General features: G+C 36.2%; 1 pseudogene; it reads left to right on the top strand.

The window, feature by feature from the left end:
• The first annotated feature begins 281 nt into the window (after nucleotides 1–281).
• Nucleotides 282–23386, top strand: LOC128060573 (olfactory receptor 5M11-like; annotated as a pseudogene).
• Nucleotides 23387–23957: the final 571 nt, after the last annotated feature.

Genomic DNA, 23957 nt, shown 5'->3' with positions numbered 1-23957 from the left:
ATACATATGCACCCAACATAGGAGCACTGCAATAAGTAAGACAAATGCTAACACTATGAAAGGGGAAATTAACAATAACACAATGATAGTTGGAGACTTTAATACCCCACTCACACCTATGGATAGATCAACTAAACAGAAAATTAAAAAGGAAACACAAACTTTATATGACAATAGATCGGTAAGACCTAATTGATATCTATAGAACATTCCACCCCAATACAATGAATTTCACCTTTTTCTGAAGTGCACACGGAACCTTCTCAAGGATAGATCACGACATGGGCCATAAATCAAGCCTTGGTAAATTCAAAAAAAAATTAAATCACTCCAAGCATCTTTTCTGACCACAATGCAGTAAGATTAAATGTCAATTACAGGAGAAAAACTATTAAAAATCCCAACATATGGAGGCTGAACTACACGCTGCTGAATAACTAAGAAATCACAGAAGAAATAAAAAAGAAACTAAAATATGCATAGAAACGAATCAAAATGAAAACACAACAACCCAAAACCTCTGGGACACTGTAAAAGCAGTGCTAAGGGGAAAGTTCATAGCAATAGAGGCATACCTCAAGAAACAAGAAAAAATTCAAATAAGTAACCTAAGTATACACCTAAAGCAACTAGAAAAGGAAGAAATGGAGAACCCGAGGGTTAGTAGAAGGAAATAAAACTTAAAAAATTAAAGCAGAAATAAATGCAAAAGTAACAAAAGAGACCATAGCAAAAATCAACAAAGCCAAATGCTGGTTCTATCAAAGGGTAAATAAAATTCACAAACCATTAGCCAGACTCATCAAGAAACAAAGAGAGAAAAATCAAATCAATAAAATTAGAAATAAAAATGGAGAGATCACAACAGACAACACAGAAATACAAAAGATCATAAGAGACTACTATCAGCAATTATATGTCAATAAATGGACAATGTGGAAGAAATGGACAAATTCTTAGAAAAGTCCAACTTTCCAAAACTGAACCAGGAAGAAATAGAAAATCTCAACAGACCTATCACAAGCACGGAAATTGAAACTGTAATCAGAAATCTTCCAACAAACAAAAGCCTAGATCCAGACAGCTTCACAGCTGAATTCTACCAAAAATTTAGAGAATAGCTAACACCTACCCTACTCAAAGTCTTCCAGAAAATTACAGATGAAGGTAAATTTCCAAACTCATTCTGTGAGGCCACCATCACCCTAATACCAAAACCTGACAAAGATGGCACATAGAAAAAAAGAAAACTACAGGCCAATATCACTGATGAACATAGATGCAAAAATCCTCAACAAAATTCTAGCAATCAGAATCCTACAGCACACAAGATATCATACACCATGACCAAGTGGGCTTTATCCCAAGGATGCAAGGATTCTTCAATATCCACAAATTAATCAATGTAATACACTACATGAACAAATTGAAAAACAAAAGCCAAATGATTATCTCAATAGATGCTGAGAAAGCCTTTGATAAAAATCAACATCCATTTATGATAAAAACTCTCCAGAAAGCAGGAATAGAAGGAACATACCTCAACATAATAAAAGCTACATATGACAAACCTATAGCAAACATTATCCTCAATGGTGAAAAATTGAAAGCATTTCCCCTAAAGTTAGGAACAAGACAAGGGTGCCCACTTTCACCACTACTATTCAACACAGTTCTGGAAGTTTTGGCCACAGCAATCAGAGCAGAAAAAGAAATGAAAGGAATCCAAATTGGAAAAGAAGAGGACATGATCCTCTACATAGAAAACCCTAAAGACTCCACCAGAAAATTACTAGAGCTAATGAATGAATATAGTAAAACTGCAGGATATAAAAGAAACACACAAAAATCCTTTGCATTCCTATACACTAATAATGAGAAAATAGAAAGAGAAATTAAGGAAACAATTCCATTTACCATTGCAGCAAAAAGAATAAAATACTTAGGAATATATCTACTGAAAGAAACTAAAGACCTATATATAGAAAACTATAAAAACACTGGTGAAAGAAATCAAAGAGGACGCTAATAGATGGAGAAATATACCATGTTCATGGATCAGAAGAATCACTATAGTGAAAATGAATATACTACCCAAACCAATCTATAGATTCAATGCACTCCCTATCAAGTTACCAGCGGTATTTTTCACAGAGCTAAAACAAATAATTTCACAATTTGTATGGAAATACAAAAAACCTCGAATAGTCAAAGCAATCTTGGGAAAGAAGAATGGAACTGGCGGAATCAACCTGCCTGACTTCAGGTGCTACTACAAAGCCACAGTCATCAAGACAGTATGGTACTGACACAAAGACAGACATATAGATCAATGGAACAAAATAGAAAGCCCAGAGATAAATCTACATACCTATGGACATCTTATATTCGACAAAGGAGGCAATAATATACAGTGGATTAAAGACAATCTCTTTAACAAGTGGTTCTGGGAAAACTGGTCAACCACTTGTAAAAGAATGAAACTAGAACACTCTCTAACACCATACGCAAAAATAAACTCAAAATGGATTGAAGATCTAAACGTAAGACCAGAAAATATAAAACTCCTAGAGGAGAACATACACAAAACACTCTCCTACATAAATCACAGCAGGATCCTCTATGACCAAACACCCAGAATACTGGAAATAAAAGCAAAGATAAACAAATGGAACCTAATTAAAATTAAAAGCTTCTGAACAACAAAGGAAAGTATAAGCCAGGTGAGAAGACAGCTTTTGGAATGGGAGAAAATAGTAACAAATGAAGCAACTGACAAACAACTAATCTCAAGAATATACAAGCAACATATGTAGCACAATTCCAGAAAAATAAATGACCTAATCAAAAAATGGGCCAAAGAACTAAATAGACATTTCTCCAAAGAAGACATATGAATGGTTAACAAACACTTGAAAAGATGCTCAACATCACTCACTATCAGAGAAATGCAAATCTAAACCACAGTGAGGTACAATTTCACGCCAGTCAGAATGGCTGCAATCCTAAAGTCTATAAGCAATAAGTGCTGGAGAGGGTGTGGAGAAAAGGGAACCCTCTTACACTGTTGGTGGGAATGCAAACTAGTACAGCCACTATGGAGAACAGTGTGAAGATTCCTTAAAAAACTGTAAATAGAATTGCCTTATGACCCAGCAATCCCACTGCTGGGCATAGACACCAAGGAAACCAGTATTGAAAGAGACACATGTACCCCAATGTTCATCACAACTCTTTATAATAGCCAGGAGATGGAAGCAGGCTAGATGTCCATCAGCAGATGAATGGATAAGAAAGCTGTGGTACATATACACAATGGAGTATTACTCAGCCATTAAAAAGAATGCATTTGAATCTGTTCTAATGAGGTGGATGAAACTGGAGCCGATTATACAGAGTGAAGTAAGCCAGAAAGAAAAACACCAATGCAGTATACTAACACATATATATGGAATTTAGAAAGATGGTAACAATAACCCTATATGTGAGACAGCAAAAGAAACATCTATAGATGTATAGAATAGTCTTTTCGACTCTGGGAGATGGCGAGGGCAGGATGATATGGGAGAATGATACTGAAACATGTCAATTATCACATGTGAAACCAATCTCCAGTCCAGGTTTGATACATGATACAGGGAGCTCGGGGCTGGTGCACTGGGATGACTGAGAGGGATGGGATGGGGGGGGAAGTGGGAGGGTCTTCAGGATGGGGAACACAAGTACACCTATGGTGGATTCATGTCAATGTATGGCAAAACCAAAACAGTATTTTAAAATTTAAAAAAAAATTAATTAAAAAATTTAAAAGAAATATTCTGAATTTTTACTTTAATGAAAACACTCGTGGGATTGTCTCAAGGCTTTATTAACATACAGAATTCTGAAAGAGCAATTTTGACCACTTTTCCCTGTTTCTGTTGCTTTTGTGGAGGACTAGGTTTGAGGAGGCCATTACTCTGCCATTCAGAAGTTGATCTATTTCTGATACAATAGTTTAGATACTCATTTAAGTTTTATTAGTACTTCATTCAGGTTTTATTTCTATGCAGTGTCCCATTATGTCGATATATCACAATTTGTGTATCTAAGTATCCGCCTCTATATGTTTGAATTTCTTTGTAGGTGTATGCCTTCTTATATTCTTGAATAAAATCCTAATACTGAGCCATAGTTTTATAGCAAAATTAAGACATTATAAGGCATTTCAGAAAGAAAAACTTGTTTTCCAAAGTAGGTGAATCATTTTACATTTTTTCACGTGATATATTATGAGAGTTACAGTTGATTCACATTGTCTTTATCCATCTTTTTCTGTCAATCTTTTTTTTTTAAATCAATTTGTATTGGAGTATAGTTGCTATCCAATGTTGTGTTAGTTTCTACTGTACATCAAAATGAGTCAGCCTTACATATCGGTATATCCCCTCCCTTTTGGACTTCCTTCTCATTAGGTCACCACAGTACCTTAAGGAGAGCTCTCTGTGTTATACAGTGTGTTCTCATCGAATGCATGCTCAGCTGCTCAACGTGTCCTACTCTTTGCAACCACATGGACTGTAGCCTGACAGACTCCTCACTCTTTGGGATTTTCTAGACAAGAATACTGGAGTGGGTTTTTCATTTCCTCCTTCAGGGGATCTTCCCAACCTAGGGATTGAACCCGCATGTTATATGCCCCCTTCATTGGCAGGTGGGTTCTTACAACTAGCGCCACCTGGGAAGGTTTAGTTACCTATTTTATATCAACAGTGTATATATCTCAATCCCACTTTCCTAGTTCTTGTTATTAATGAGGATGTGAAGTGGTATCTCAAGGGAGTTACAATTTATATTTCCTTAACAATTATACATATTGAAATTATTTTCATATGGTTTTTGGCAATTCACATATTTTTGTATATGAAATGTATTAAGATCTTGGATCTTTTAAAAATTGATTGTATTTTGATCAGTGAATAGTGGAGGATCTGTATGCATTCTGAGTAGAAATTTTTGACAACATTGCTCAGTATGAATTTTTTCCTAGGATGTGGCTTTCCTAGTCTTTGTGCCCCTCAAAACTCTCCCTTAGTTCACTTTTTTTCTATTTCTCACTCTCAGTATGTGGCCTCACCTTAGTGTTTATAGAGAAAATGACATTTAAAAAAATAACTGATATTCTTTCTTCCTTAATGTAATGTAGGTACTAATAAACTTATCTACCATATTCCTTACTTCCATGGTATTAAAAGAGATGGCTAATGTCTCTCTGCTAAATATTTCACACACAGTATCTTGTATATAATGTTATGTAGCAATGTCAGCCTCAGAGGAGACTCTAGTTCCCAAAGCATCAAATTAATGCTACACTTTTGAGAAACAGAGGCAATTTTCATTGGCTTTTAGAGTTTCTTTCTTTTTTTTTTTTGTTAATACTCTAGGGACTATACTTAAGAAATACATTATAAACCGTCCCCTCTTATTATTTTTTTTTTCAAAATGTCACAATTTCAGTTTTACAGGTAGGTCATTTGATATACTTGTTCACTAAGTAGAAGTTTTATTCTTTTTTTGTAGAGATTAGTATTCACCATATGCAAAAGAAAATGATTTTAAAAGCATCCCGTATTCATTTTTCTTCACAGTACTTGCTTCTGAGATTATGTCATATATCTTCCCCGCCCCTCCAAATGAGTCTTTTTTAATGGTGAAGATTTCAGCAAATCTAGAAATTGTAAAGGGACCAGGAAAGAAAATGATACACAGAATTCCTAGGTTCAAATATTTGGCTTAATCATAAGCTCCAAATGTCTTCATTCTTAGTCCTGGGATCATATCAGGAAGAAGATGACAAGTATACAGAGACAAGAAGTGCCAGCGTGATGGCTCAGCAGCTAGACAGTGCAGAGAGAGCCATCATGCTCACAATACAAAAGGACATGCATTGCCTAAAACAGGAATTCTAATGCCGATGAGCTTTTGTGTGTGCATGTGTGTGTGTGTGTGTGTGTGTGTGTGTGTGTATGTGTGTGTGAATTTAACCTTTTAGAACTCAAATTTTCCATCTCCTGGAAGTGAACTAATGCTTCATGTAAACTAGATGAGAAGTGTGTTTCAGGCAGCACAGTTAAATACAAGGACCACTTCTGTACGTGGAAAAACCACTGTGCTGCCTCAAAGGATAAATCAAAGTTTAACAAATCAAAGACAGATACCCCACAATATGACTCCAATTCAGAGGAGACATGTATTACTGTGGTTTCCAAACAGTACGTGATATATCTTTATCTCTGGGTTTAGTACTTTTCCTTCTCCTACAATATATACTTCGTGAGGCTAAAGATTTTTTTCACTGCTGTAGCACTAGAATCTAGAACAGGGTAAAAAAAAAAAAAGTCAGTCCTTACAGCGTAAAGGAATAAATGAATGCATGTATGAATTCTTCATTCTGTTTATTCTTAGTCATATATTGAGATAAATTTCACTAATCCAATGTCCTTTGAATGACATTAAGTCATACAACTATGGGTTTCAGTTGAAAATGCAGTACTGAACATCTATATTCTGTTTTCTATCTGAAACAATCAGTTCAATGCAGTTTAGTCGCTCAGTCATGCCCAACTTTTTGTGATCCCATGGACTGCAGCACACCAGACTTCCCTGTTCATCACTAACTCTTGGAGCTTGCTCAGACCCATGTCCGTCAGGTCGGTGATGCCATCCAACTATCTCATCCTCTGTCGTCCCCTTCTCCTCTTGCCTTCAATCTATTCCAGTATTAGAGCCTTTCCAATAAAGTCAGTTCTTTGCATCAGGTGGACAAAGCATTAGAGTTTCAGCTTCAGGATCAGTCCTTCTAATGAATATTCAGGAATGATTTCCTTTAGGATTGACTGGTTTGATCTATTTGTAGTCCAAGGGACTCTCAAGAGTCTTCTCCAATAACACAGTTAAAAGCATCAATTCTTTGGTGCTCAGCTTTCTTTATAGCACCGTTCTCACTTTATAGTCCAATGCCACCTGGCAGGATCTGAAACAATAGGCTGTAAGAACTGGTGGGGCTCTAGAAATATGGTTTTCTTCATTTGTCCATTTGAAAGATGTTGATGATGCCTTGTTGCTTTTCATACCTGATTTTTATACCTTTGGCTTTTTGTTCCCACAAAATTTGAAAAAAAATAATCAAAGTATAGCCCCCTTAAAAGATATAAATGTGTGAATATATATAATATATAATATTATTAGGTCACAGCATTTATTAATATATTATTGATAATCAAAATAGAATAATTGATATAATTAATATATAACATTATATATAATTTAATATATAATCATATGTAAAATATATAATAACCATCACCGACTCAATGGATATGAGTTTCAGTAGACTCCAGAAGTTGGTGATGGACCCAGAGGCCTGGCATGCTGTGATTCATGGGGTTGCAAAGAGTCGGACACGACTGAGAGACTGAAATGAACTGAACTGAACTGACTGAATCAATATATAATATTAAATAATATATAATAGTACTATATATTATAATAAATAATTAATATACTATATCAATATATTATTAAATAATAATATACAATTATTATATATAATATATACTATTATATGCCAACATTTGATTAATGATATTTGTATATAAACAAACAAGGGACAGATTGAGATATAGTGAGAAAAAGCAGAATAGTACTGAGATATAGGATTAAATATTCGTGCAGAAATCCTGATGAATTTGTTGAAAAAACAAATAGAAATTTCTTCACAGATGAATTGATCAGTGAGTAAATGTAAAAGGTATGGAATGAATGCAGAGCCTGTATCACACAGAATTCTTCACTTTTTTGTCACCTTCAATTCTCAAGGAATTAGAATATGTTTTCCCCAAATCTCATATGAGTAACTGAATTCATTTTCTTGGGACTCACAGATGACCTAGTGTTACCAAAAGCCCTGTTTGGGGTGTTCCTGGTGATCTATCTGATCACACTGGTGGGAAATCTGAGCATGATCATGCTGATAAGGACCAATCCCCACCTCTAGACTCCTATGTATTTTTTCCTCAGACACCTCTCCTTTGTAGACCTTTGCTATTCCTCCAATGTTACTCCAGATATGCTACACAATTTCCTCTCAGACCAGACCATCTCCTATGCTGGATGCTTCACACAGTGTCTTATCTTCATTGCCCTGGTGATCACTGAACTTTATCTCCCTGCTTCAGTGGCCTTGGACCACTATGTAGCCATCTGCAGCCCTCTACGTTACAGCACCAGGAAGTGCAAGGTCAGTGGTCTCTCTCAGGCACTGCTGACATTTCACTTGTCCTTCTGTGACTCCCTTGAGACAAACCATTTCTACTGTGCTGATCCTCCTCTGATAATGTTGGCCTTCTCTGACACCTGTGTCAAAAAGATGGCAATGTTTGTAGTTCCTAGTTTCACTCACTTAAGTTCTCTCTTCATCATTCTTCTGTCCTACATTTTCATCATTGCATCCATCTTGAGGATCCATTCTGCAGAAGGCAGGTACAAAGCCTTTTCTACTTGTGGTTACCCCCTGACAACAGTCTTTATATTTTATGGAACCCTCTTTTGCATGTAATTAAGGCCTCCATCTAAGAACTCAGTTCAGTTCAGTTCATTTCAGTCACTCAGTCATGTCCGACTCTTTGAGACCCCATGAATTGCAGCACACCAGGCCTCCCTGTCCATCACCAACTCCCGGAGTTCACTCAAATTCATGTCCATCGAGTCGGTGATACCATCCAGCCATCTCATCCTCTGTCATTCCCTTCTCCTCCTACCCCCAATCCCTCCCAGCATCAGAGACTTTTCCAATGAGTCAACTCTTCGCATGAGGTGGCCAAAGTACTGGAGTTTCAGCTTTAGCATCATTCCTTCCAAAGAACACCCAGGACTCTGTAGAGTAGTCCAAAGTAATTGCAGTCTTTTATACATTTTTGAGCCCAATATTGAACCCATTGATCTACAGTCTAAGGAACAAGCATGTGATCCATGCCATGAGGCATATTATTAAGGTAACTTTTTTTTTTCATAGAATTACAGTTTAGGCGATTATTCATATTAAGTGAAGTCCCTCATTCGTGTCTGACTCTTTGCGACCCCATGGACTGTAGCCTATCAAGCTCCTCCATCCATGGGACTTTCCAGGCAAGAGTGCTGGAGTGGATTGCCATTTCCTTCTCCAGGGGAACTTCCCGACCCAGGAATCGAACCCGGGTCTCTACATTGCAGGCAGACGCTTTACCGTCTGAGCCACCAGGGAAGCCCTATTCATATTTAAGGTGTCTGTAATAACACAGGGGTTCCTTCAAAAGAAAAGCCTATTAGTCTATTGTCATGATTAGTTTATCTGCACAAGTTCTAACTGATATTGCACAATTTCTCCTCACAATTTATACTTTAAAAACAAATGTTTTCAATAAGCCCATTTAATATCTTACTAAATTTATTCACTTGGGGATTAGTATTATATTAATATTAATTCACTCTGATGTGAACACTGCCAATCCATCTTCTTTGAATTAAATGGTCTACAGAGCCATAGTGAGGCTCAAAATAGGATGATTGCTTTTTAGATTCTTTTAAAAATTTATGAAAAAGTTTATTCTTCAATGTATGATGTAGAACAATCACTCCAGTGCCTGACTAGTCACTGGAATCACTTCAGGGGAATTTGAAGTACACAGATCACCCATAGCTTTAAAATTTTTATATATTTCCCCCAGCCAATATTATATATATCCTGAGAAACTTTTTACCCATTTATAAATATTGGTTGTGGTTTGCAATTTTGAAAGTGAACCCTCGACACCTGCTTATGGGGTTCCAGGAATAGGGATCCAATTCAGCCATTAATATAGTATAATGGCAGTCTAGATATATTTTTTAATGTTTTTGCTCTAAATTAGAATAAATCTATTGAGTAAACATAGCCTAATAATTGACTTCTGTAGACACAATAATGCCCTAAAACAATATACAAATAAAGAGGTGTGAAGATATCTTTCTGAAAGTGAACAGTAATGTTTTATTTGGTTCATAACTATGGCAGAAATCAGCTCAACACTGTAAAGCAATTTTCTAACAATTAAGAAAAAATAAAAGTGGTTGCTCATTATTTTCTAGGCAAGTCTGTTCCAATAGTTTCCAAAATATCTTTTGAGAAGTGAAAGTCCCTCAGTCATGTCCAACTCTTTGGGACCCCATGGATTATACAGTCCATGAAATTCTCCTGGCCAGAATACAGGAGTGGGTAGCCTTTCCCTTCTGGAGATCTTCCCAATCCAAGGATCAAAACCAGGTCTCCCACACTGCAGACTGATTCTTTACCAGCTGGGCCACCAGGGAATCCTAAGAATACTGAAGTGGATAGTATATCTCTTCCCCAGTGGATCTTCCCGACCCAGGAATGGAACTGTGCTCTCCTGCATTGCAGTCGGATTCTTTTCCATTTGAAATACAAGGGAAGCCATCATTTGAGAAAATAAATAGCAGAGAAAGTTGTATAAAAAGATATATAATGCATCCACACTGATCCTTGCATTATTAGTGAGCTATATTGTTCTATATTGAAACATATTTAATGTTAAATGGCCTTGAATGCTTCAGTTCATTTCAGTTCAGTTGCTAGTCATGTCCAACTCTGCAACCCCCTGGATGGCAGCATGCCAGGCCTCCCTGTCCATCACCAAGGTGATGCCATCAAACCATCTCATCCTCTGTAGTCCCCTTCTCCTTCCTTCAATCTTTCCCAGCATCAGGGTCTTTTCAAATGAAGCAGTTCTTCACATCAGGTGTCCAAAGCATTGGAGTTTCAGTTTCAGCATCAGTCCCTCTAATGAACACCCAGGATCGATCTCTTTTAGGATGGACTGGTTGGATCTTCTTGTAGTCTAAGGGATTGTCAAGAGTCTTCTCCAACACCACAATTCATAAGCATCAATTCTTCGGCACTCAGCTTTCTTTATAGTCCAACTCTCACATTCGTAATAAGTATTCCAATATTGTGCATTACAATTTTAACTAAGACCACAATAATAAGTGGTCATATAAAAGGAACTGCTATATTTACTGTAATGTGTTCAAATCATTTACCAGAAAATCATCCGAATAACCTGAAGTTTTAGAAACCTGGGCTTCATTCTTAAGTTTCAGTTGATTAGGATTAATGCTATCAAAAATATTATTTATAAATAAATAAAAAAGCAGATAGAAGTGAGGGAGTAACATTCATCAGTAGTATGTCCCAAATCAAAGGATAGCTTCTGTATTTAGTTATTCTATTTTCTCAATAAGTTAAAACATTTACTTATTCTTACAATTAATATGACAAAATTGGAAGCATTTGCCATGTATAAGTTTGAAGATTAATTTTTACTTAATAGTATTGTGCTTGTAAATTTCTACAAACTATGTATTTTTAGTGAACATTGTTTTTAATGTAGTATAATACACAGAATTAAAGGGCTGAACTTAATTACAAAAATATTGCAATTCATTTAAAGATACATAAATTTAAAAATATTGAAATCTTGACAGATTCTTTACCAACTGAGCTATCAGAAAATCCCTGAATTGTTCTGGATAAAATTAATTTTCAATTTTGGAATGGAAGCACAGTTTACTTGTAATCCCCTGTTAAGGAAAAGTGCTCTGAGCACTTGGTAAATATATATTTTTTCATTTAGTTTATATGGCAAACCATTATTTCATTATGTCAATGTACCCCATGTTTTTATATTGATAATTGACTCACATTTGTATGTACAGATTCTTCTGTTTCTTGAGGATATTCAAAATGTATAATTTTTGAATTAAAGATTTTGAATTTTTTTAAAGAACTGCCTAAGTTTTTATACAGGTAATTTTTTTCTCCAGAAAGCATTGAACATTTATACTTATAACTATTAATTAATATTTGAAAGTAATCACATAAATGTACCTTAAAAACATTAGAAAATATCAGTTAAAATGATTGGCTTCCTTGTTTTCTCAACCAAAGTTCTTAGGGAAGGAATGTGTTTTAATTAAAACAAAAGAAGAAATGTTTAACAAATAAATGATATACATTATGTTGATTGATTTTGCTATCAATCTTATTTCTGATGATTCCTCCCTTAAGAATATATATATATATATTTTTTCCTGTTTTTAGTTCTATGGCTTTTCTCCATTATAACCATTTTCTGTAGTAAAACAAGTTATTATATTATGTTCTTTATTTTTCATTGCCATATTTTATAGAGATATCTCAAATAATTCTATATATGGCTTCCTTGGTGGCTCAGATGGTAAATAATCTGCCTGCAATTCAGGAGATCCAGATTTGATCCTGGGTTGGGAAGACACTCTGGAAAAGGAAATGGCAACCATGTCCAGTATTCTGGCCTAGAGAATTCCATGGAGAGAGGAGCCTGGTGGGCTACAGTCTATGGGGTTGCAAACAGTGGGACACAACTAAGGAAGTAACACCCTCACTTTCACTTTCATTCTAGACACAATTTTGTTGTATGTTTTAATATTGCATATAACTTTTCTTATATTTTTAGTATAAATTTATTTATTTTAATTGGAGGCTAATTACTTTACAGCATTGTATCAGTTTTGCCATACATCAACATGAATCGACCACAGGTGTACACGTGTTCCCCATCCTGAGCCCCCCCTCCCACCTCCCTCCTCATACCATGCCTCTGGGTCATCCCAGTGCACTAGCCCCAAGCATCCTGTATCCTGCATCGAACCTGGACTGGCGATTCATTTCATATATGATATTATACAAGTTTCAGTGCCATTCTCCCGAATCATCCCACCCTCTCTCTCTCCCACACAGTCCAAAAGACTGTTCTATACATCTGTGTCTCTTTTGCTCTCTCACATACAGGATTATCATTACAATCCTTCTAAATTTCATATATATTGCATTAGTATATTGTATTGGTGTTTTTCATTTTTATCCATTTCCTCCTACAATTTATCAAACTGTCTTTTATCTCTCACTAATTTGTGATGTTATCTTCATTGTAGACTAAATATGTTTATTGTTATTTCTTCTTTAACCAATATGTTAATTAAGCCTATATATTGTATTGTATATTTTGCATTTTAAACAAAATTCCTAAACTTGCTATAGATCGGTGTTTTAATTTTTAGTAGAGAAAATCTGGGCTTCCCTTGTAGCTCAGTGGTAAAGAACCCTCCTGCAATGCGGGGACCACAAGAGATTCCTGGGTTGGGAAAATCCCCTGGAGGAGAAACCCACTCCAGAATTCATGCCTAGAGAATCTCACAGACAAAGAAGCCTGGTGGCTACAGTCCATAGGTTCATGCAAACAGTCAGACATGACTGAAGCGACTGAGGATTCAGGCACAGAGAAAATTCATCTTGAATATTTTTCATTTTCAAATTTATCCCAGAAGAATATAAATCAGATGACTTTAGCTATATAATATTTTCCAGTTATATATGTACATGCATCACAGTTCTCTGAGCTAACACACAGGGTCCTTGTTGTTTACCTTTTTTAAATATAACAATGTGCACATGTCAATTCCGAACGCCCAATCTCTCTCTCTGTCCCAGCCTTCCTTCTTGGCAACCATTAGTTTGTTCTCTAAGTCTGTGAGTTTCTTTGATTTTATTATAAAATAATTTAAAACTAAGCACCACACAAGTTGACAAAAGATTATATTGCAAATAACAAAAAGTGAAAATAGCACAAAAATATGATGTCATTAATTTCATAGAAATCATATGAATAATGACATACTGAAGGCTATGCATATTGAATTGATAAAAATTAAGAAATGTTAAAATTAGTGAATAAAATTATTGTTAATAAAAATATTAATTAAGATACTGCTTTGTGTATCTGTATTTAAGAGAGTTTTTAAAGACTGGTGCTTTAATACAATGATTATATCAAGAAAAATAATATGCACATTTTTTTCTAGAAATTTATTTAACATGTTGCAGAAATCTTAAAAATGTACACTTTCAATAAGTCCAATATTAAGCATGTGCTGAGGCATAATGAGAAAACTAAGTGAAAATTTTCAATATAATATTTGTTTCATATTTGAGAAAAAGGAAACAAGTGATATACTAAAACAGACAGCCCTCATGTTGCATGATCTGATCTAAGTGAAACCATAGAAATTGGAAATGTGTCCTCACTTTGTGTGACCTCACTTCAGTTCAGTTCAGTTCAGTCGCTCAGCCATGTCCAACTCTTTGCAACCCCATGGATCACAGCACGCCAGGCCTCCCTGTCCATCACCAACTCCCGGAGTTCACTCAGACTCACGTCCATCGAGTCAGTGATGCCATCCAGCCATCTCATCCTCTGGCGTCCTCTTCTCCTCCTGACCCCAATCCCTCCCAGCATCAGAGTCTTTTTCAATGAGTCAGCTCTTCGCATGTGGTGGCCAAAGTACTGGAGTTTCAGCTTTAGCGTCATTCCTTCCAAAGAAATCCCAGAGTTGATATCCTTCAGAATGGACTGGTTGGATCTCTTTGCAGTCCAAGGGACCCTCAAGAGTCTTCTCCAACACCACAGTTCAAACACATCAATTCTTCAGTGCTCAGCTTTCTTCACAGTCCAACTCTCACATCCATACATGACCACTGGAAAAACCATAGCCTTGACTAGACAGATATTTGTTGGCAAAGTAATGTCTCTGCTTTTCAACATGCTATCTAGGTTGGTCATAACTTTTCTTCCAAAGAGTGTCTTTTAATTTCATGGCTGCAGTCACCATCTGCAATGATTTTTGAGCCCCCCAAAATAATGTCTGACACTGTTTCCACTGTTTCCCCATCTATTTCCCATGAAGTGATGGGACCAGATGCCATGATCTTCTTTTTTTGAATGTTGAGCTTTAAGCCAACTTTTTCACTCTCCATTTTCACTTTCATCAAGAGGATTTTTAGTTCCTCTTCACTTTCTGCCACAAGGGTGGTGTCATCTGCATATCTGAGGTTATTGATATTTCTCCCAGCAATCTTGATTCCAGTCTGTGCTTCTCCCAGCCCAGCATTTCTCATGATGTACTTTGCATATAAGTTAAATAAGCAGGGTGACAATATACAGCCTTGACGTACTCCTTTTCTTATTTGGAAACAGTCTGTTTTTCCATGTCCCATTCTAACTGTTGCTTCCTGACCTGCATATAGGTTTCTCAAGAAGCAGGTCAGGTGTGCGTGACCTCAGCAGTGTGCAAAGTGAGGGCTACCTGCTTTCAATACTGGGTTAGGCACAGGAAGACACCAGACAGACCAGAGGCTGTATGCATGTATGTCTGTATGTATGTAAGTAGAACACCTGGAAGAGTATGTTGGTTGTGATCATAAAGAGGAATTTTGCTATCATGTGACGGACTTTGCATTAGAATGTTACACAGACATTAAAGAAGTTTCCAAATAAGAAAAAGTCAAAGTATTTTATGTCACTTTATGAAGAATAAGGTCACATTGATATGTACATGATGATGACTTTGTAAAGTACTAGGCTTAAGGAAAAGTAAAATTAGTTCCTTCTGTTTACCAATTTTCCATGAAAATTAATTATTTGTATTCAAATAAGCAAGAAAATGGAAAATGAATATTTCCAATCTCATCTAATCTCAAAATACACAATTAAAGGATCTTTGTTTATTAATAGTAATATTGAACTACAAAAATAGAAAAAAGCAGGGGTTCAAATCTGTTCTCTAAAAGTATGCAACTGGTTGGTGATCCAAGGTCTTTGTAATTCAAGCTCCTACTGTTTGTCCTTTTTCCTTTTAAAAATATATGGTGCTTGTGAATAGGTTGAGATTTTCAGGGGTAAACAAGCCATCTTTATTTGTTTGTTAAGAGTAAGTGACAAAGACAAGTGAGTATCAATATTTCTATTATTTTTTAATCTGGAACCATTTTCTTAATTTTACTTCTCTAGAGAAAATTCATCCAAGGAAAGGATTTTTTCATCTTGAGATTAAATATCACTATCACAGTAGCTATGATACTGTACTATAAAATTGAAAAATAGCAAAATAAATAAAAATTGAATTCCAAAAGTTATTTTTGATACATAGAAGTTTTCTATGTTGCATTTGTGTCTACTATCTTCACACAATAATATGATATTCCCAGTATTATTAAGGGTATGAGAAAATTAGGGTACTCATTTGCTGGGATTGATGTCATACATGACTAAATCCAAAAAGAAAAATAATATATGTAAAAGTAACTAAGAATAAAATGGTGGAAACCTACCTTAATGTAACAAGTATACACTAGAAGCCATAATTTATATTTATAAATATTTTCCTAAAGGTAGAAAAAACAAAAACTCCTTAAATATTAAAAGGAAGTGATGAACTATGTGTGTCATATCAATGTTAATTTACCTTATGCTTTTAAATAAAGATCAACTCCAAAGATTATCAAGCAGTCTGGAAAATACAACTTAGTTTCAAAACACTAAAACCAAGTTTCCATGCATATTAGAATAGCTGTTATTTTAAAATTGTTTGTGGATAGACAAGAACGGACAGGTAACATGTAAAATTATTGCACAATATTTTTTAATATTGTAGGAAAAAATGATATCAATCTCTTATATAAGAAATGAAAATTCCAAGTCAGGAAAGTGTAGCTCCCATTCATAAGGGTGTCTTCTTTGATGAAAGAAGCTAATGAAACAAATTATTAGATTATTAAAATCACAATATCATGGTTTGTTTCATATAATAACTGGGAGATAGTGAAGGACAGGAAAGTTTGGTGTTCTGTAGTCCATGGGGTCACAAATAGTTGAGATGATTGAGAGACTGAACAACAATGATAAAACATATTTTTTTAATATTCGAATGATATAGACAAGTATTCATCAAAGGTTTATTCAGAACACACATTGAAGATTAGAGAAATGAGATTTTTGAGAGGATAATCAGCTTTCATTAAGGGAATACATCATATATCACAAGGAAGTAAATTAGCTTCTTATTGAGGAAATATACTATAATGCACATTGCTTTGCTGTTAAGAGTACCTCAGTGATGCTCAATATTGAAGACTTAGGAAGAAAAAGGAAGAAATATATGCCAAGCAAGTGGAAATGAGTCCTTGAGTGAGACTAAAAGCTTAAACTTGCTTAATCATAAGAAACTGACTTTGGTTGTTGTGTTTTCTTCCAAACAACACTGCCATTTTTTGTTTCCATTAAACTCAATCCCAAGTTCTGCAAACATGTGTGTCAATGTGCATGTGTGCTGGGTCAGGTCCGATTCTTTGCAACTCCATGGACAGGAGTCTGATGCCTGACAGGCTCCTCTGTCCATGGATTCTCCAGGCAAGAATACTGGAGTGGATTGGATTCTTCAGGCATGATGGTATATTATGGGGTTGCTTTTGAGACAGCTTTCTTTCTTTCTTTTCTTTTCTTTTTTTTTTTTACTGGAAAACTGTCAAAAGAGAACTCTTCTTCATTGTACCAAGGTTCCTCATAAATATTCTTAAAGCCTGTTTCACCTCAATGTTCCTGACGCTATAGGTAAATGGATTCAGCATGGGATTCACAAAAATGCAAATCACTGACACAATTTTCCCTTGTTCCACAGATTGCTTGTTTGCTGGTCTCAGATACATGCAAGTCAGAGACCTGTAGAACAGAGTGACAGCTGTCAGGTGGGAGCCACAGGTGGAGAAGGTTTTGTGCTGCCGTTCATTGGAACAGATACTCATAATGGTGATGAAAATGAAGACATAGGAGATAAGGATAATGAGTAGGGAACCTGTGAGGTTAATCCCTGCGGACACAAACAAGGCAGTTTGCTTTATGTAAGTGTCAGAACATGTCAACATTAAGAGGGGTGGGCCAGCACAGTAGAAACCGTTGATGGTGTTGGATCCACAAAAGGACAAGTGGGAGGTCAATATTACCTGCATTGTGCCCACCATAGACCCCCAGAGGTAGGGAAAAGTGACAAGGCAGATGCACAGTGACCTGGATATCCTTCTCTTGTAATGCAGGGGGTTGCAGATTGCCATGTACCTTATAGGCCATAACACAAAGCATGTAATACTCAGTAAGAAGAAGAGTCACAAAAAAACACAAAACATTGTGCTAGGCAGGCCACCTAGGAAATGTTTTTTTTTTTCTTCTGATAAGAACATAATGAGTATCTGAGGAGAGATATTTATAGAGTCAAAAATGTCTACACATGCTAAATGGTTAAGGAAAAAGTACATGGGGGTTTGCAGCTGGGGAGTGAATCTTATTAATAAAATCATCTGAAAGTTCCCAGTCAGAGTGCTGAGATAAATCAGGAAAAACCCCATAAAAACGATGGGCTGCAGCTCTTGTTGACTGGTAAGTCCCAGCAGAATAAACTCAGTAACCATTGTGCCATTGTGTGAAGGAAATATACCCGTTTTCAGACTCTCTAACAAGAGAAGAATAATGTTTTCAGATATAAAAATAAATAGGTTGTATGAAATTCAAAAGTAGACAAAATAAATCAGCACTAAAAAAACTTTTTTTTTAATTTTTATTTTTACTTTATTTTATTTTACAATACTGTATTGGTTTTGGCATACATTGACATGAATTCGCTACGGGTGTACATGAGCTCCCAAACATGAACCCCCTCCCACCTCCTACCCCACATCATCCCTCCAGATCATCCCCGTGCACCAGCCCCAAGCATCCTGCATCCTGCATCGAACATAGACTGACGATTCATTTCTTACATGATAGTATACATGTTTCAATGCGATTCTCCCAACTCATCCCACCCTCTCCCTCTCCCTCTGAATCCAAAGTCCGCTCTACACATCTGTGTCTCTTTTGTGGTCTCGCCTACAGGGCCATCACTACTATCTTTCTAAATTCCATATATATGTGTTAGTAAACTCTATTGGTTTTTTCTTCTGACTTACTTCACTCTGTATAATCAGCTCCAGTTTCATCCATCTCATTAGAACTGAGTCAAATGTATTCTTTTTAACGGCTGAGTAATACTCCATTGTGTATATGTACCACAGCTTTCTTATCCATTCTTCTGCTGATGGACATCTAGGTTGTTTCCATGTCCTGGCTATTATAAACAGTGCTGCGATGAATATTGGGGTACATGTGTCTCTTTCAATTCTGGTTTCCTTGGTGTGTATGCCCAGCAGTGGGATTGCTGGGTCATAAGGCAGTTCTATTTGCAATTTTTTAAGGAATTTCCACACTGTTTTCCATAGTGGCTGTACCAGTTTGCATTCCCACCAACAGTGTAAGAGGGTTCCCTTTTCTCCACACCCTCTCCAGCATTTATTGCTTGTAGAATTTTGGATCACAGCCATTCTGACTGGTGTGAAGTGGTACCTCATTGTGGTCTTGATTTGCACTTCTCTAATAATGAGTGACGTTGATCATCTTTTCATGTGTTTGTTAGTCTTCCGTATGTCTTCTTTGGAGAAATGTCTATCTAGTTCTTTGGCCCATTATTTGATTGGGTCGTTTATTGTTCTGGAATTGAGCTGCATAAGTTGCTTGTATATTTTTGAGTTTAGTTGTTTGTCAGTTGCTTCATTTGCTATTATTTTCTTCCATTCAGAAGACTGTCTTTTCACCTTGCTTATACTTTCCTTTGTTGTGCAGAAGCTTTTAATTTTAATTAGGTCCCATTTGTTTATTTTTGCTTTTATTTCCAGAATTCTGGGAGGTGGACCATAGAGAATCCTGCTGCGATGTATGTCGGAGAGTGTTGTTTCTATGTTCTCCTCTAGGAGTTTTATAGTTTCTGGTCTTACATTTAGATCTTTAATCCATTTTGAGTTTATTTTTGTGTGTGGTGTTAGAAAGTGATCTAGTTTCATTCTTTTACAAGTGGTTGACCAGTTTTCCCAGCACCACTTGTTAAAGAGATTGTCTTTACTCCATTATGTATTCTTGCCTCCTTTGTCGAAGATAAGGTGTCCATAGGTGTGTGGATTTATCTCTGGTCTTTCTATTTTGTTCTGTTGATCTATATTTCTGTCTTTGTGTCAGTACCATACTGTCTTGATGACTGTGGCTTTGTAGTATTGCCTGAAGTCAGGCAAGTTGATTCCTCCAGTTCCATTCTTCTTTCTCAAGATTGCTTTGGCTATTCGAGGTTTTTTGTATTTCCATACAAATCTTGAAATTATTTGTTCTAGTTCTGTGTAAAATACTGCTGGTAGCTTGATAGGGATTGCATTGAGTCTGTAGATTGCTTTGGTTCGTATACTCATTTTCACTATATTGATTCTTCTGATCCATGAACATGGTATATTTCTCCATCTATTGGTGACCTCTTTGATTTCTTTCATCAGTGTTTTATAATTTTCTATATATAGGTCTTTAGTTTCTTTTGGTAGATATATTCCTAAGTATTTTATTCTTTTAGTAGCAATGGTGAATGGAATTGTTTCCTTAATTTCTTTTTCTACTTTCTCATTATTAGTGTATAGGAATGCAAGGGATTTCTGTGTGTTGATTTTACATCCTGCAACATTGCTATATTCCTTGATTAGCTCTAGTAATTTTCTGGTGGAGTCTTTAGGGTTTTCTATGTAGAGGATCATGTCATCTGCAAACAGTGAGAGTTTTACTTCTTCTTTTCCAATTTAGATTCCTTTTATTTCTTTTTCTGCTCTGATTGCTGTGGCCAAAACTTCCAAAACTATGTTGAATAGTAGCAGTGAAAGTGGGCACCGTTGTCTTGTTCCTGACTTTAGGGGAAATGCTTTCAATTTTTCACCATTGAGGATAATGTTTGCTGTGGGTTACTTGCCTGACTTCAGGCTCTACTACAAAGCCACAGTCATCAAAACAGTATGGTACTGGAACAAAGACAGAAATATAGATCATTGGAACAGAATAGAAACCCCAGAGATAAATCCACACACATATGCACACCTTATCTTTGACAAAGGAGGCAAGAATATACAATGGAGTAAAGACAATCTCTTTAACAAGTGGTGCTGGGAAAACTGGTCAACCACTTGTAAAAGAATGAAACTAGATCACTTTCTAACACCACACACAGAAATAAACTCAAAGTGGGTTAAAGATCTAAATGTAAGACCAGAAACTATAAAACTCTTAGAGAAGAACATAGGAAAAACACTCTCCAACATAAATCACAGCAGGATCCTCTATGATCCACCTCCCAGAATTCTGGAAATAAAAACAAAAGCAAACAAATGGGACCTAATTAAAATTAAAAGCTTCTACACAACAAAGGAAACTATAAACAAGGTGAAAAGACAGCCTTCTGAATGAGAGAAAATAATAGCAAATGAAGCAACGGACAAACAACTAATCTCAAAAATATACAGGCAAATCCTGCAGCTCAATTACAGAAAAATAAACGACCCAATCAAAAAATGGGCCAAAGAAATAGATATTTCTCCAAAGAAGACATACGGATGGCTAACAAACACATGAAAAGATGCTCAACATCACTCATTATTAGAGAAATGCAAATCAAGACCACAATGAGGTACCACTTCACACCAATCCGAATGGGTGTAATCCAAAAGTCTGTAAGCAATAAATGCTGGAGAGGGTGTGGAGCAATAGGAACCCTCTTGCACTGTTGGTGGGAATGCAATCTAGTACAGCCACTATGGAAAACAGTGTGGAGATTCCTTAAAAAATTGCAAATAGAACTGCCTTATGACCCAGCATTCCAATGCTGGGCATATACACCGAGGAAACCAAATTTGAAAGAGACACATGTAACCCAATGTTCATTGCAGCACTGTTTATAATAGCCAGGACATGGAAACAACCTAGATGTCCATCAGCAGATGAATGGATAAGAAAACTGTGGTACATATACACAATGGAGTATTACTCAGCCATTAAAAAATACATTTGAATCAGTTCTAATGAGGTGGATGAAACTGGAGCCAATTATAGAGTGAAGTAGGCCAGAAAGAAAAACACTGATACAGTATACTAACACACATATATGGAATTTAGAAAGATGGTAATGATGACCCTGTACGTGAGACAGCAAAAGAGACACAGATTTGTAGAGCAGACTTTTGGACTCTGAGGGAGAGGGAGAGGGTGGGATGATTTGGGAGAATGGCATTGAAACATGTATACTCTCATGTAAGAAACGAATCGCCAGTCTATATTTGATGCAAGATACAGGATGCTTGTGGCTGGTGCATGGGGATGATCCAGAGAGATGATTTGGGGTGGGAGGTGGGAGGGGGGTTCATGTTTGGGAACTCATGTACACCCGTGGTGGATTCGTGTCAATGTGTGGCAAAAACCAATACAGTATTGTAAAGTAAAATAAAGTAAAAATAACAATTAAAAAAAAATCAACATTCAAAAAAAAGAAAAAAGAAATCACAGAAAAGTAATGAAGAATAACTTACTCTGCCCTTGAAGAACTAATATATAAGCAGCAAGTGGATCCATTTTAGTGATGCAATGTGCTAAAGAACAAGTGAGAGGATATAGGGTGTGTGAGAATTATAAAGGGATTAGTTCAGTTTTATGTATGATGGGAGAGGAGTGAAAGTACTTCATAAGGGACAGCCTTGAAGCTGGGGCTATAAAGATATATATAATGCAGAAGCATAAAAACTGCAGGGAGATATGGAATATGTAGTTCATTTATACATATGGATATAGCTATAAGCATAGTTATCTTTAGGTACAGATGCAGGTACAAGGTAGGTAAGAGATGGAAATAGAATAATACTTCTCTATTAAAGAAGCTGAAACAACCATTCCCTTATATCTATGGCTTCTCAGATGGACTTTTCCAGGCCATCCTGAACTTCCACTTGACCTTCTGTAGATCCAACATCATCAACCATTTCTACTGTGCTGACCCAACGCTCATTAAGCTTTTTGAGGGGCCTGGTGCCATTCTAAGTTTTGAGACATTCCTTCTTTCATTAACAGACTGCTGGTGAGTATATAACATCCGGCTAAAGACTAGCAGGGGGATACTCTTTCTGCCCCCTTCTGATGCCTGCAAAGAGCATGCCATCTTGATATCAGCAGGCTTCAACCTCTCCAGCTCCCTCATCATCATCGTGATTTCTTATGCCTTAATTCTCATTGCAATCCTCAGGATCAAATCAGCAGAAGGAAGGCACAAGGCATTTTCCACCTGTGGTTCCCACATGATGGCTGTAACCCTATTTTTTGAGACACTCTTCTGCATGTATGTAAGACCACCAACAGAGAAGACGGTGGAAGAATCCAAGATAATAGCTGTTTTCTACACCTTTGTAAGTCCAGTACTTAGATGTAAAACCAACATTGAAGAGAGTCCTCCAAAGAAATATGGTCATAAGATGGCAATGCCTTGATTTCTAATAAACTGTAACTCTTAATCTTTGGCTCAAATATCTTTACATTTATAAGATCAGTTTTCATATTCTTTGTGTCTGTGTTTCAATTGTTCTTGGGACTGAGAATAAATAAGCTGTACTTAGTCTAGACTGCTGCTACCCTTTAATATGTTTTCCTGGGTTGGCAGTAGTAACATTTCCTTGGATATTATTAGAAATGAAGCTTAGAATTCTTCACCTCAGATCCACCATTGCAAAACTGCTTTTAGAACCAAATTTTAGGTTCTTTTAAATCATTACTTTTTTTAATGTTCTTGTCTGATTTTATTTTATTTATTCTTTTTTAAATATGAATTCATTTATTTTAATTGGAGGTTAGTTACTTTACAATATTGTATTGATTTTGCCATAAATCAACATGTATCCACCACAGGTATACATGTGTTCCCCATTCTGAACTCCCCTCCCACCTCCTTCCCCTTTCCATCCCTCTGGGTCATCCCAGTGCACCAGCCCCAAGCATCCAGTATCATGCATTGAACCTGGACTGGCGACTCGTTTCATATATGATATTGAGAGGGTAACAGGCAGGAAGGCCAGGGATCTCCAAATG

Source organism: Budorcas taxicolor, chromosome 15 (assembly GCF_023091745.1).
Source record: "Budorcas taxicolor isolate Tak-1 chromosome 15, Takin1.1, whole genome shotgun sequence".
In the NCBI taxonomy this organism is placed as follows: domain Eukaryota; kingdom Metazoa; phylum Chordata; class Mammalia; order Artiodactyla; family Bovidae; genus Budorcas; species Budorcas taxicolor.
The sequence above is the reverse complement of the archived record's forward strand: the minus strand, read 5'-3'. Positions and strand labels throughout refer to the sequence as shown.